Raw genomic sequence first — 15,677 nt, forward strand, 5'->3', positions numbered from 1 at the left:
TATGAATGAAGGTTCAGATATCATGTTTTCATGGAGAAGTGGGAGGACATCAAACCTGTCTATATCAACAAGGGGACTTAATGGTTGAAGGGGGGCAGATGACAAGTTGGCAGATGGGTTCTGTGAATGAAAAGTCAGCAAGAAATGTGAGCAGTTCAGAGACTCAGGGATGGATGGTCAGCCTGGGTGTTCTAGAATTTTTGAGGCAGAGTGACAGACAACCTCATTGCCCCAGCCCTGCAAGGCACACAGTGCCCAGCAGCTATGAGACTATGTCTGCAGGAAAATCCATATTTTTATAGACTGAGTCAGGGCTAAATTAGACATAAGGGTAATCCAACTCATCTGAATTTCATCACCATTATATCACTCTTTAGACCTTGTAAATTTTCATAATAATGTTTTTGGTAGGTTGGAGTAAGCTGGCTACCTCTGAGGTGTGCTACTTTAAACCTACATTAACAGACTAATAAAATGAGGTGTTGGCCAGCTGATCTCATGTAGACAACTCCTCAGAAGTATCCAGGCAGCAAGACGATCCACAGTCATGAGTAGTTATTCTGAGGTGGCCCTAAAGACACAGACCCTGACCATACCCTATCCCTTGGAAAAGATGTTGGGAAGGCCACAGCTCTGTACCTGAGGTTGGGCATGTCTCTATTGGGGGGGTCTCCAAGATCTACAAACCCCAGAATCTGTATCACTTGGAGTCAGAATCTTGGAGACGTGATTCTAATCCCCATTCTCCCATTTCATCTCCCTCAAAACTTGGACGTCAATATCATTATTAGGAATGGCACAGAGGGCTGACCTGGAAGGCAGGGGCGGAAAACTCCACCCATCACCTGGCAGGTACTAACCATCATTATATGTGATTTTACTGAAATGACTGATTTTCAATGAAATGCAGGATTCATGGGGGATGATGGGTCAGAGTGTTTTAGAATCAAGACTATTCCAGAACTGCATTTTTCATACCATGATCTCATGTGCCACCAACTCTATATAGGCCAATATGCCTGCACAGGACACATTGTCTGCCTGGTTTTGATTTTATTCCTTATTTGCCTTCCCAGTACCCCAGGTCCAAATAGCCCCTTTACTGGGCTTCAGGAGATCCAATGGTAGAAGCACCCCCATCCCCATCTGCTGCCCAGATGAGCTAACCTAGAGATGTTCCCTGAAGATATGGGCTCTTTTCTACTGGGCTCCACTCCTGGCCTGAGCCACCCTAAGTTGAGCTTGCTCCTTCCTGGTCCTTCTTCTGTTCACTCTCCTGACTCTTCTCCAATCGTATCTTGGATCCCTAGGCCTCTAGCTGGGCTCTCCACCCTACTAAATATTCCAGTCCACAGCTGACTCTAACCTTTAAGGGGGCCATTCCAGGTGCCCATGTGCTTGAGAGGAAGCCAGTCCCCAAAGTCCTGCTCTACTTTAGGGCCAGCTGGTCTGGAGGGACCAGCAACTCCAGAAACTTACTCTGTATCCTGTGCCATGCTTCCTCCAAGAATGCCTTCCCCCAGACGCTGAATCCTGCAGCCCTTCCTTTCTGGCCCCTTTGTAGTAAGCCATGTCTGTGCCGTACCTATCAGGTACATGTTGAATTACTCACCTGACAAATATTTTCTGAGCTCCTACTATGTGAACTACTTGGTGAACCCAACAGGTTCCCTGCCTTCATTCCATGTAGAAGATACAATAAAATAAGAAAACAAGTCATAGAATTAAGTACTATGAAACACACGAGCAGGGTGAGGAAGTTCAGTGTCAGGGTTTGTGAGGGTGGAAATAAATATCTTAAGGTGATCAAGAGGCAACACCTGAGAGATCTCAGTGATGATGAGCAAAAGCTAACCATGAGCAAGTCTGGTAGGAGTATCCCGGATGGAGGAAGCAGCAGGTGAAAAGGCCCTTGGATAGCTGGGAGGGCAGTGTGTTGAAGGCAGAGCGAGGTGAGCCTGGTGGCTGCATGGTAGGCCAAGGAGTGATAGAAGATGCTGGAGAGAGTCAGGGTCCAGATCGTTGAAGGCAGGCTCCTCCCTCTCGGCACTATTGACATTTGGAGCCAGATATTTCTTTGTTGTGGTGGACTGTTCTGTGCATTGTAAGATGTTTACTGCGTCCCTGGCCTCTACACATGAAATGCCAGTAGCACTCTTTAACTTGTGAAAACCAAAAATGTTTCCAGATATTGCCAAAGTTCCCATGGGAGAAAAGTGATCCTAGTGAAGACCTACTGAAGGAAAGCCATGGCAAGAATATGATTTTATTCTTGTATAGTGGAAAGGCATTGGAGGTCGCATGCTGGGAAATACCACGACATGACTGACATCTTTAAAAGGACTCTCTGGCTGCCATTGGGTTAAAGGCTGGGGAACAGGAGTGGAGGCAGTAAATGGGAAAGAGAATAAAATCTGTAATTAACAACAACGAAAAAGAGGGGAAGCAGGCAGGTCTGGGGGAGATTCAGGTAAGGAGGTGACCGCAGTTTGCACAAAAGAGGCAGTAGGAGGTGGTGAGAAGCCACTGGGTTCCGGACATATTTTGAGGGTGAAGGCAAAAAACTCATTGGTGAACTAAATATGAAAGACGAGCAGGAAGGTAGAATCAAAGATGATTCCTAGACTATTCTGTGAGAATAATTATATCATTATCTAAAATGGGGAAGACTCAAATAATACTAGGGAAAGAGTAGTTTGAAGGTCAAAAACTCTAAATTTGAGAAGTCCACTCTAGATCTCCGAGCAGACATGCCAGGACAATGTAAGAGCCAGGGGGCCCCGGGGAGAGGTCGAGAATGGAAACACACCCAGAACCTTAAGTCATATTTCATGTCCAGGGAAGATGAGGTCATTCAAGAAGAGAATGATCTAGAAGATACAGAGGATGTTGTGGACCCATGAGGGTGAAGGGACATTGGGAGCACTGTGTGTCACGAGGTATCCTGTCATTGTTGTAACATCTGCCTTAGATGAGTACCATACCCATGTTTTGGACAACTGAACAACAAAGCAAAAGTCACCTCTTTTAAGCTTAGCACTAAGGAGTACGTGCTAGGAGTCCAATTTTATAGCCTGCCTCTGCCTTGTGCTGCCTCTGGGCCTAGAAACCCGATGAGTCTCATTGCACATGCCTGCTGCCTCCACAGTGCCCTTGGCTGCTTGCTGCCTCACAGGGGCCTGCTCAGCGCCTGGCACAGGCCTCCATCCTGACCACAGCAGAACACCTGGTTTCTGCCCTGGCTTCTGTAAGTGCTTCAACATCTGCTCCAGCATTTGGGATGGGCAGCCACTCATCTGGGGCATGTGACTGTCAAAGTCCCTCTCCCAACCGTGGGCAGAGCCAGGACAAACACCTGGAGTCTCCCACTCCTTGTCTAGGTCTTCACATCCAGCCTTCTATATTTACACCCCAGGTGTCTTCCCAGCCATCAGCCATACTCAGTGCAAGTCCCAATTAGGTATGCAGGTAAATATTTTTATTTTCACTCTGCGGATCAGGATGCAGAGGCTCAGAGTTTCTGTAATTTTCCCAAGTCATACAGATAGCAATCCAGTCATTCTGAGAAACACCCTCATCCCCTAAATCTAAGTGCTGTTGAATTGGAATAATCTACATCTGACTTACTATTTTTCTTTCTTGTGGAACACCTTTCCTAGTACATAAAAGAAATAGCTTTAGACAGGTTTGTGGAAATTTTCCAAGCAACCGTGTTGCCAGTCAAAATTCTGTAATCGGTCCAAATTATTGAAGAAGTTGAAGTGAGTGGAAGGTATGTGCATTTTGACATATTATACGAGATGTATTTATATTTTGAGATGTATTTGTTGCTTTATTGCTTGATTAAGCCCCCTGCTTTCTGAAGCGTCTTGTTCTTTTTTTTTTTTTTTTTGGAAAAATTCAAAAACAACAGCACTTAAAAACCCCACCCCTAAAATATTTTCTTTCATTTCCAAGATAAAGAGATGCTGACACATGGGCATGAAATCTGGAGTCAGACTTTGGTGTCTGACCTCTTCAACAAGAAAAATAAAAACATCGCCCAGCGTTCACACTTTGCCTGTGGAAGCCCAGAAACAACTCTGTAACCCAGATGAAAAGAGAGGTCATTCGTTTCATGCTTAAGGAACATTCTGGGTGGTGTGTTGCTTCTGGGGGTAACTGATTCCATTTGTCATTGCAAGTTGAAGAAAGGGTGGAAATGCACTTTTCCTCCCCTTTTGGGCACAGAAAAAGAAACAAGTCAGCATTTGCTTTTTACTAAAACACAGGTGCAGGGGCAATGAATGTGAACATCTCTTTACTGACTGGTGAGCAGTCCACTCGGCCTCCCCCAGGCTTGGCTCAATAGTTCCCACCTATTCCTCTGACTAACCGTTCTTGTCTTTTTGAGATATGATGCATTCTTCCCTAAAAGAAGTTACACTGTACAATTCCCCCACAACCAAAGGCCCAATGTTCTTTCTGATGTGGAGATGCTAACACACAACACGGGGGTGGAGGGAAGAAAAGAAGTCCACTGGATTAGACAAAAGGGAATGAAGGGAAGGGAGGGAGGATGGAAATTAGAAAGACAGTAGAATGAATCAGACATAACTTTTCTATGCTCATATATGAATGCACGACCAGTGCAATTCCACATCATGTTCAACCACAAGAATGTGATCAAAATTGTAACAGGTTGCAACCCATGTACGTATAATACGTCAAAATGCACTTACTGTCATGTATATCTAAAAAACAACTAATAAAAAAACAGTATTCACCTGCTCAGATGGGGTTTGTACGATGCAAGCATCTCTCTTGGCTACAAATGTCATTTAAAAAGAGCACTGGTCTGGGACATTAGCTCTGCAGTGAGTAGCGTGTGGGTGGTGAGGGGAGAAAGGACAGTCTTGTGGAGGGGGAAAGTACCTTTCAAGCCGGGTCCATTTTCTTTCCTTCTGTCCCTTTGTCCTGCAACCTTAAATAGAGAATTGGGGACTGCCTGGAAAGAGCAATGTTTGGTCTGGGCAGGAATTCAGCATTTGAGGAGATGTCACAAATAATCCTCTTTGAGTTTTAGTGAAAATGGAGCCCAGAGGGAGGGCATTTTACTAGAAGAGAGTTGGAATGAGCCCCAGGGGAGCCAGAGAGCTACAGAAGAAGGGGGTGCGAAAGCTTCCCTGGGAACAAAGAGCCAGGCAGTCTGTCATCACTGATCTGTCTTCAGGGCTACATTAGCCAGGCTCTCAAGGAAATTGGGCCATGTCACCTTTGTGGCCCTTTTGTAGAATCTTGGTGTGGGTCACCCTTTCATGTGCCCTCCACCAGAAACAGAACAGCTGAGGTCAGTGACAGACTGCCCCTTGGCTGGAGTTAGGATGGGGGCTTGATTTATCTAAAGGTGTCAGTTCTAGTGTCACATTAAGAGCCCTGAAGCTACTCAGGAAAGAAATGTAAACGCTCCACAATGGGGTAGCCCAAAGCCTCACTCCCCAGAAATTGTTAGTTCTCTGCACTGGGCAGGAACTTCTTTAGAATTTTTATGATATCAACATTTTAATAATATCTTGGCTCCACAGTCCTTAGAAAAATATACTGAGGGGAAAGGATATGATCTTCTGGGAACAGGAGCCACTGCATCCACACTAGCACCAAAGCATTTATCCAGATTCCGTGACAAGGCCAAGAAAGGCCACAATAACCCTGTGACAGAATCTAGTAGCAGAGAGAAGGATGCTTTGTGCCCCCTGGACAATCACTGTCATGGTCGTGTGTAGGGAAGAGGATGGCAGAAAGAGGGCCCTGCAAACAAGAAATGGGAGAAAGAGGGTGGAGAAAGTGGGGCCAAAGACAAAATCAGATCGTTGTTTCTTCTTTGCTGAGTTTGTCAAAGAAAAGCAAAACTCAGGGATAAAAACACGGAGGGAAGTCCGAGTTGTAATGAAGTTGAACAGTCACTGAGAAAGCAAATGGGAGAAGGAAGAGGTGGAGGGGAAGGAGGGAGAAATGGGAGAGGAGGAGGAGAAAAAGAGGAAGGCGGAGGAAGAAGAAGAGGAGGAAGAGGAATAGGAATTAAAGACGGATGACCAGAGCAGCTTCCCTGGCTAGGGCCTCCTTGGTGGCAGGCCTAGTATCCAGCACTTCATACATCTTTGCCACTTAGTCCACACAATAGCTGTATCTATGGGGGAGTAATTAGTCTCACTGCACAGAGGAGGTCACAGATGCTTCCAGAACAAAAGTTACTGCAGATCCTAGGCAGCATCTTGCTTCTGAGGTGCACTTTCTCACTGTGTACCGTGGATCATCCCTCTGGTGAGGGGACATCACTAATAAAATATTTCAGAAATATTGCAAATATCTGACGAAGCCATTTGCTTGGAAAAGAGTCAATCCAGGAATCCATCCAGAGAACATAATCGCTGATGTCAGGCACGGACTGGTAATATTTTAGGCAGTTGATGTGTGCTTTTGCAAAAGAAACTATTTTCTCTGCTTTTGGAACCTAGCAAATTCATCTGCCCTGATGGGCAGTGCACAGCCACCATCTAACAATCAACTCTAAAGGAAAAGAGAAATGCAAAGGATTTTGGGACTCTATCAATGCACCATCAAGAGTGGAAGTGTCTTTCTCAATTTTTGGTGAGTACAACCAGGACCTGAAATTAGATTGCTTTTCAGGGGAGTGTATATGTCTCCACCCCGGTTTAGGGCTTGGGGACAATTTTCGTTTGACAACTAGGGGCAGTGGCAGGGTTGGCTGAATCTGATTTAGGTCATAAAGTCCAGACCAGAGGGCTCAGAGTAAGTCAGCCCCGACAAGCCGTGGACTCAGTGACTTCACTCCAAGCAATGTGCACGATAATTGAGAAAACATGTTCCTGTGATGTCCTCATGAAAAAATCCAGATTTACAAATATATTTTTTTTTTATTCCTAAGAATTCTTTAAATATTTGCCGTGCATGTCTATACAGCCTCCCAGAGCACTTCTCCTTCTTACTGGTTGTGTTTTTCTCCTGTGGTCCGGGTCAGGTTTTCAAGGGTGGGATTCTGAGGACAAGCGGGCAAGTGGCCACAGGCCTTGGGGAGAAGCAGGAAAGGAAATAACCCAGGCTTCTGTGCTTTTCCTGCAGCAGAAAAAGCAAAAGAGGCCCAAGTCCTTGAGAGACAGCTGTAGGCAAGGTTCAAAAACAGCAGTGTGAATAAAGGGCCAGAGGTTGCTGCCCTCTGGGATGGCCACAACCCCTCTCAGCTGACTAGCACTGCACACAGAGCTAAGGCTTCCTGGGCATTTGACATATTCCAGATTGTAGCAAGGGTTTTCTGGCATTTTCTCCCCTCCCCTTCACAGTTGCCTTCTGAAGTCAGCATTCTGATTCACTTTCCTAGATGAAGAAACTGAGGTTTACTGGGATTGAATATGTGGTCATACAGTTAATAAAAGGCACAACTTGAATTGAAAGGCAGTTCCAACTGATTTGGTGCCAAGACTTCTAGAATATCCTACCCACCTGCAAGATATCCCCCCACCCCGACACACACACACACACACACACACACACACACACACACATGAAGCTTTCCTAGAGGTCTCCTGGTCATTCAAGCCTCTCACTTCTTAGAGTTCTTGGGGCCATACAAAGTTAGCACTTCTTCAGCTATTTCTTGGCAATTTTCTCCAAGAGTATTAATCTAGGTAAGAAGATAAAAAAAAAAATCACCCACATAGGTTTTGTTTGAACGGTAACTGATGTTTTGAAAGTAAAGAAATTACATATTCAAACTCAAAATTTTGACTTACTTTTGAACAGTTGTCAACTCAGCCACACTAGACCTACAACACTGCAAAGCAGCGGATGGCCTGTCCCCTTTCAATGGGGCATGTCACTTCTAGCTTCCACTGTCCCTACCAGGCTATGGCCTTGCTTGTGCATATGATCGGCTGAGCCTCTGAAGCAAGTTTAGTTTGAGTTCTTGAGCAAACTCAAGAAGGAAAAGGATCCAGAATTATATTGTGAGTTCCCCAGCATGACCCAACTCCCTAGTGCATTAATAAAAATGCTAATTGAGAGAAGGAAATCAACCTGGTAGCCTGGTAGCTATATGGGGAACCAACCTCCCCTGCAGGGCAGGGATCACGGGTTCTTTACAGTTCAACAGCTGCTGCTCACCCATGGCTGAGTCTGGGGGAGTATGTGCCCTGTCACCGTAGTATTTCAATTCCTCCCTCTTTCCTTTTCTAGTCAACATGGCAAGATACTCAACAATTCTAAAGACACAGAGGGGTTGTTATGTAGGGAAGAGAACCAAATCACTCTGAAAGCTGCCATTCTCGAGCACTGATTAACATTGCTGACAGAAAAGTCTGAGGAGACGTTTGCCCCCCAAATAAAAAATTACAGGCGAAATACCCCCCAAGTCTCCTTTTGCTGGGATGTTATGAGGCAAACATAATTCGGGAGATGAAACGTTGGGCTGAAATTCCATCCAAGTGAGAATGTTAATTACAGAAGGTCAAAATAGAGGTGAGTAAGTTCCTAGAGAAGACTTCAGTATCAACAGAAAAGATTTCTTGTTTGAATGCAGCAAAGTTTTATATACACTGAGACATACAAAGATGTTGTCATGGTCCCTTTAGTGAAGGGACCATGAAGGAAACTGCCCTTGGATCAGCCCCACCAAGGAAAAGCACCAGGTAAGGAAGTGTTTGTTTGGTGCCTTCTTAGCCCAGCCCTCGCAGTGTTCTGCCCACATCAGCTCACCTGTGGCACACAGTCAGATTGCCAGCGTAGGCACTACTGTAGCCTTGTTGTGAGATAAGGAACTGGGTCCAGGAGCCGCCCACCTGGGTGTCTGCTCTGCTCTGCTGGTAATGCTGTCTCCTTTCTCCCTACTTATCTAGTCTAGCATCTTTCAGGCAGTTAGAACCCAGTATGACCTCTCCCTTTTTAAAATCTTACTATTTTTTTTTTCTATTTTTATTTTTTTGGTTGACACATCACCTCCATCCACAGGGAGCCTGCCCCCCTTGGCATCTCCCACACACTGTGGAGGTTCGACACGTGGTTGTTTACAATGACAAGGTAGTATACCTCAGTCTGCTGATCTCTGAGCCAGGTCTGCTCAGATCCAAAAATAGGTTGCCATTTCACCAGGCTGAGCAAGAAAGAAATGCAAGTCACCTTATGAGAAACTAGGGTTGTGATCCGCGCAGTGACGAGGAACTGAGAACAGAATGCTTCCCCCTCCCTGAGCAAGAGCTGGGTTCTTGAGGAGGCTTCCCTCAGAATGGACAGTCCTCCCTGGGCTCATGGAAGAACAGCATGCAGTGGGAAGGAGATAAATACCACCAAGCCTTGCTAGTGAAGGAACAGCCAAGGGAAACAGGAAAATCAGTTGGTCTGTACCAGATAGCAAATACCTGTGGTTACTGGGAAATGATTCCAAAACTAGTGGATCATAACTGCCCAGCATGGAATGGCTTCTGTGCAATATTTAGGCTGTTTGTTCCCATTGACCTCATAGCCAGATCCCTCCCCTTGCAGGGTTCTCCACCTGCAGAAGCCACATAGGCAGTGCCAAAACCTCTCCGGCTGCTTTGCCTAGCGGTGAATTTTCAGGGAAGTTTTCTGGCTGTCTGACTCTGACTAATACTACTAGTAATAAAAAAGACTTCCCACACGTGAAAGAGGTTGGTCAAACTCTTGGGCAATTCAAAAAGCATTGTAGCTAGTCCCACTTCACAGATTTTTGTCATTAGACCAGCCTCATTTGGGCACTTCCTTATATCTCCTGCATCCATTTTTTCTCCTCCTCCTCCTCCTCCTCCTCCTCCTCCTCCTCCTCCTCCTCCTCCTCCTCCTTCTTGGCAGAGGGACAGGATTACCACTAGGAACTAGCTCCAAGCTCTGATAGCCTTGACCCTGCATTGATTTTCATCTCCTACTTCTAATGATTTGGGAGTGAGCAGCCAGGACATGTTCCTATAATACCTCCCATAGATATTATTCCCTTCATACCTTTACACTATAAGTAAACAAGTGATTCTGGTTTTTTCTTTTTCTTTTGGTCCCCTAGTGACATTCTGGGGGAAGAGATGAGGATAACATAAGCTGTTCTATTTGAAAATAAACCCAGTGCTGCAAGCACCACCCCACTAGTGCAGCATTTTTTTCTATCAACTGTCATGTATTGATTCTCATTTATTTTGCAGCTTGGGTACAGTTGTATTATTTGGTATCAATATGTACTCACGTTGTATTAAATGCTGTCAGGGCTGAGGGTCGTGGTGGGGTTCTGCTTCAGGGGAAAGATCTCCTGGTGCCAGAATATGATCCATTTAGCAAAGGAGAGGATTTCCTCCTGGTGCTGGGGACTCCCGGGGCAGGCAGTCTGCCTGTGTTTTTAATAGCATATGGCAGAGAAGGAAGCTGCCATGCTCTGATACCCCAGTCCCCCTCCACACACACACACTCTTTGGATTATTTTTCCTGTGGGTTATTTGTAGTAAAATTCTACTCACAGAAGGTAAAGAGTGACACTTGACAGGATCTGGACTTTGGAAATCACAATTCAGGGACCTAGTACCAGGCCAAGAAGAAAGGCCTTTTTTGATCATTTTCAAGGGAATTCTCAACTGGGAGCAGCAGTATCTTTAATTAACAAGCAGTTAGCCTTTTATGGGGGCATGCTTGGCTATCACGATGACATCTGACATTCAGTAGGTGAGATGGGGATAGGTACTACACTTTCTGTGCTGTGTAGATTGATCGCACTTAACCAAGAATTGCCGTGAGATGTCAACGGTCCCATGGAGAAACAATATTAAATCAATCCACTGGTCTCATAGATTTCCTGAGTAATTTAGGGACTTGCTCAAGTTGCCCCAATGACTTTCCACCCGTTTATATAAACCACCATGGGAAGTTTGCCCAAAATACAGGAGGAAAATATCAAGAGATCATCTCAACTTTGTAATCTGATTCCTGTTAAGCTCCAGTCTAAGACTAACAGTCTATAGAAACTCCTCAAAAGCATGTAATGTAGCCCACAGAAGAGCAATGAAAACATACTGAACCACAAAAAAAACCCCTCTCCTCTATGGTATGTTCTCATTTTTCTGGTCTTGGTTAAACTTTGTGGCTGAAGGTCTATTCTCCTTAGTTCAAACAGGGATATTTCCGTGCCGGGGCACACCCAAGTGAAAGGCCAATGACCCACAGCCTCAATTTCTCTATTTGCACATTGGCCTGTGGGTGGGGGAGTTATCCTCGTCAAACTGCCATTTGGAATCAGGATCTCAACTGTCACCCTCACCCTCCTATCAGGAAGCAAGGTCCCCAGGGAATGGGTTGTGGAAGGGTCTTTCATTCTCATTTATTTGCCTGATGCCACCAAACAGTGTTCTCTGAAACTAATAGTCGATACCCCCTTCCACTGATTTCTTGGGCCTGGCCAAGTCTGACACCTGGCAGTCTGCAAGATTAGAGATGCCAGTCAAAGAAACAGACACTTTCTGGGAACATGGGTGTATGCTCACAGACATCCAGGAATTTGATGCACACCCTTAGCAGACCTTCCGCTGTTTCTTGAGAGTACAGAGTATTTGCTGCCTGCAAAGGTCTCCAAGGCCTGCGATGGACCGTGAAGTCCCTATGAGTTCCCACTGGCAGAAGGTAAATGGCTGGGCCCCTGGGCCTCACTCTGGTGTTGCTATCTGTTGGGGTCTGGGCCTTGGCCCTACTGCATGCCCAGTGGAGAAGAGCAGTGGCCCTATCTCTGGGTAGTTTCTCTAAGCTCTGATGAAGTGCGCTCCACCAGTGCAGTTCCGCTCAGCACTCGTTGAAAAGTAAATATGATATGTCAAGAGCTTTGTAATGTTTTGAACAACCAATAAAAAAAAAAAAAAGAAAGAAAGAAAAGTAAAGTGGCATTTTGCTCATCAGTTTAATCTTAGTAATGATGAGAAACTTCCCCCAGGCTCTAGCCCTGCCCTGCCATGCCCAACTCTCCCTGCTGATGTCGGCAGTTGGGCCCCCTTCAGATTTCTTCCTGAAAAAAAATGGTAGTGTGGAACCTCACCTTGGGCCTACCGGCCCTTGGGGCGGGGGAGTAATGGGGTAGGCAATAGGGCCTCCTTCCTTGCTAAGCATTAAAAGAAGGGAAAGAGCCATCAGCACTGGATGATTGTCCTGAGTAGGCCCAATTCGCCAACTCTCTGGAAGCCTGGTCTACTTTAGGGTAAGATGGCTGCCCAAGGACAGCAGCGGCTCCAGCTGCTAGCTATAAAATCTTCAGAGGTACTCTTACAGTTCTGTCAAATCAAGTGTCCCTCAGAGACCTTGGTCTCCCATTTGCAGTGCCCCCTGATAGATTTTCTCTTTCAGGCTTAACAATGTATAAAAAGGTTGAGAAAAGAGCAGTGTAACGGTGTGACAGAATGTGACACTAATTCCATCTCCTTCCAACTACCAAAAAGAGGGACATTCATTTCTTCTGCTAGTCATTGTTGGCTGGGCCAATGTCAGCCCCCAGACTACTCTCACCCTCATCTGCAAGTCCCCTCTGAACCTCTGGGTATAATGCCCACTGTGAATTAGCATTTAGGTCATTAAAGTTGACACCTGACTTATTCAACAGAAGGAACCCATCAGGTCTAATGTAGCCTTTCTTTTGTGACTCTGCAGAGAAGGAAAGTTTCAGACATTCTAGAAAAATGTAAACACAGGGCAAAAAGGGATGGCAGGGACCAACAGCTGCTACCCTTCTGTATTGCTTTGAAAAGGAGAAACAGTCCCCCCCCACCCCCGCCCAGTACACTTTTATGACAATTTCAAGAGTTGGAAGACCTGGAGACAAGCTCCTGGTGGGTCCTTCACTGCCATTGCTGAATTTGCAGAATGAAACTGGTCATGTATGTATGGGGTGGAGGGGACTGGCACTGTTCAGAGGATGGAGGCAGGACAATTAATCAAGTGCCTTTTCTCCAGGATTTCCATTGGCTTCAGATGACAGATGGGGCAGAGACACCCAGGAGAGCACTATTTTGGTTTCCAGCTGGGAACGTGCACTAAGTTTTCCTTAATACCCACAGCACCCAAAAGGCTTTGCTCTAATACACTTTAATACACGAAACACCCATAAATTATCCTTCAAACTGTTACAACTTCCAGCCTGGAACTACTTGGAAAAACCAGCCTGGCAAGCAGACTCTTTTTTTTTTTTTTTTAATCTCTCAAGTCATAGGAGACAAGAAAGTTCAAGCAGAAAACACCTTCCATAAGAATCTCAGAGATTGTGTGTGTGTGTGTGTGTGTGTGTGTGTAATCATTGTAATCAAATGGAGCTCAGCCGCTTGCTTGTTTACATTGACTCAAAGTTCCAGCTCCCTGACCCCCAAGTCCTCTCTGTCTCCTCTACAGCCTTCTCCTGAACCCAAGGCGCTGCCCGCCCCAACCCTGGGTGCCAGCTTCTCCCACACCTAGCAGTAGACTTTTGGAGGTAAAGCATAAAGCGTAAGACCCAAGTAGCAGGATTAAACTTCGGCGACTTCGAGCTGCGGATATCCAGCAGATTCCGTGCAGGGCCTTAGCATGTCGGACCCTGCGTTTGGCGCGCAAGCTTCTTATGTCAATCCCGGGTCCCACAATCGCTACTTCCATTCCTCTCGCAACACGCGGAGGAGTTCCGAAACTCACGTTCCATTCCCTTCACCAAGTCTAACACGCTCTACCCGTCTCGTCCCCTCATCTAGGGGCAACGTAGCACTTTCCCGACTTGGCGCATTCCCCAGCCCGCGCGTGTTGTACACTCGCCCTCCGCAGCGCTGGCCACCAGTCCGCCAGCCCCCGCCAGCTTGCAGCCAGCGCGCGCATCCCTTCTCTCCGTGCTCATTTGCTCTTTCTCACTTGCGCGCAGTTCTTTTCTAACCCGCGAGCTAGTCCTCCCTAGCACAGCTTTGCGGCTTCTGCAGGCGCTAGGGGTGCCTACCAGACTCCCAGCTCTCCTGGGACTGGGAATTCCACGACCACAGTAAGCGGTGCTTCCTTGGACTCGCCTCCCCACCGAGGGTCTCGCGCCCCGACACCCACTTCGGGACATTATTTTCAGGGGGTGCATTTCAGCCCGCGGGAGCTTGGGGAGGTCCCCTGAGATCTAGCCAGACCAGGATCCATGCATACTCTCCTGGGAAGCCCAGCCACCCCGGCCCGCCGGCGCCGTCGCCGGCGCCCTCGCTGCACCCCTCTCGGTTCAGGGCAGCCTGACTCACCGATGCGCTCCCCTCCGGCTCCCAGCGCTCTCTGCTGTGCCGGAGCGTGAAGCTGCTGAAACAGGCTTCTTCAATGTTTTTAGCCCCTCCTCCCGGTCTCCTGAGTCACACTCGCTCCAAATCCTCCCCCCCACCCCACCCTACCCCTCCCCTCCCCACCCCGCCCCCACCCCCAGCCCCGCACCTGCCGTGGCTGGGCGGAGATGCCTGGCTGTAGGGGGTCCTGGGGATTGGAGATCCGCAGCTACCAGGAGGGGGGCCCGACCAACCAGGGAAAGATTCAGACCTCCAGCGGGCAAAGGGAAACGAATCCGAGTCGGAAGGGCAGCGCGCCCAAAGCCCGCACGGGGATTTTCTGGGGCACCAAGAGAGTGCTAGCCCCCGATGCAGATGGGTCAGCAGACTGGGGCTGGGCGGACTTGCTCTGAGTTCCCCTCATCTCCCCGCCCTGCCCCATGCCTTGCCAGCCTCCTTCTCCTCCTTCGTCCTGGGTTTGCCCTGTGTTGCTCAGGGTGCCCCGCACATCACCTGCTCCCTGCAGGTCTGAGTGAGCTAAAGGAGCACCCAGGGGAGCTCTGTGAGAGTCAGGTGCCAGGACTTTTCTGACACGAGAGGGCGGCGGCTCTGAGAACCTGAATCAGCTAGAAGGCTCCCAGGTAGGGGCGAGTTGGGCTTGGGGTCACTCTGCATAGGACTTTAGGCGTCAGGATACCTCTACCCCACTCCCCGTCGGCCTTAACTTAAGCTTTCCAGAGTCCCTGATCCCTTGGGTGAATATATATGTCTGTACATGATGCTTGCATTTTTTTTTCCTGGTTCTAGGGTCCACAGTTGTCATCAATTTTGCAAAAGGTCTGTAAGCCCACACTGACTGTGAGCAAGACTTCTGGTCCACCCTAGCCCCTACCCAATCCCTTATATTCCCACTGTGCCCACCTTGAGTGAGGTGGGATCTCCTCCAAGGTTTCTTGGGTTTAGTAGATTCAGAGCTTGACTCAGGTCTGCCCTTCTGCTCCAGCCCCAAACCAGCAAAGCAGAAATAAATCTACAGTCAGATATTCCACCGAATGTGTATCAATAACTGAAGTAACCTTCTAGGGTCTTTGAAAATTTTCACCTTGTACTCCTTCCCAGCTTGGACTTGCAGGATATCTTCACTTCTTCCTTTGGCAAAGGCCCTATACCCTGTGTGGATGACACTAGGGAGGAAAGAAAGTGGGAGATTGGTGAAGAGGGAGAGTGGAGCACTGAGTCTCCCCATTGCTGTTGACACCATGCCAGTGTAACCCTGAAAAAGGGTGTCCTTCCTGATGCTGGGATTTGAGGAGGCACAGGATTCATGCTGTGTTACAAATGCTAGGTGGTCCCTTACCCTGTGGTGTTTGAACAAGATAAACCCTGCCTAGATACTTCCAACTTCCT

The 15,677-nt window shown here is 47.3% G+C and overlaps 1 protein-coding gene across 1 annotated transcript in view; it reads right to left on the bottom strand.

The window, feature by feature from the left end:
• Ngf (nerve growth factor) overlaps positions 1–14,285 on the bottom strand; it is a 48,937-nt gene extending 34,652 nt beyond the window's left edge. The window contains exon 1 of the mRNA XM_027940297.2: positions 14,256–14,285. The gene's annotated coding sequence lies outside the window, so the exon portion shown is untranslated. The remainder of the gene's footprint in view (positions 1–14,255) is intronic.
• Between the last annotated feature and the right edge of the window lie 1,392 nt (positions 14,286–15,677).

The sequence above is a fragment of the Marmota flaviventris genome, chromosome 10, assembly GCF_047511675.1.
Source record: "Marmota flaviventris isolate mMarFla1 chromosome 10, mMarFla1.hap1, whole genome shotgun sequence".
Taxonomy (NCBI): Eukaryota; Metazoa; Chordata; class Mammalia; order Rodentia; family Sciuridae; genus Marmota; species Marmota flaviventris.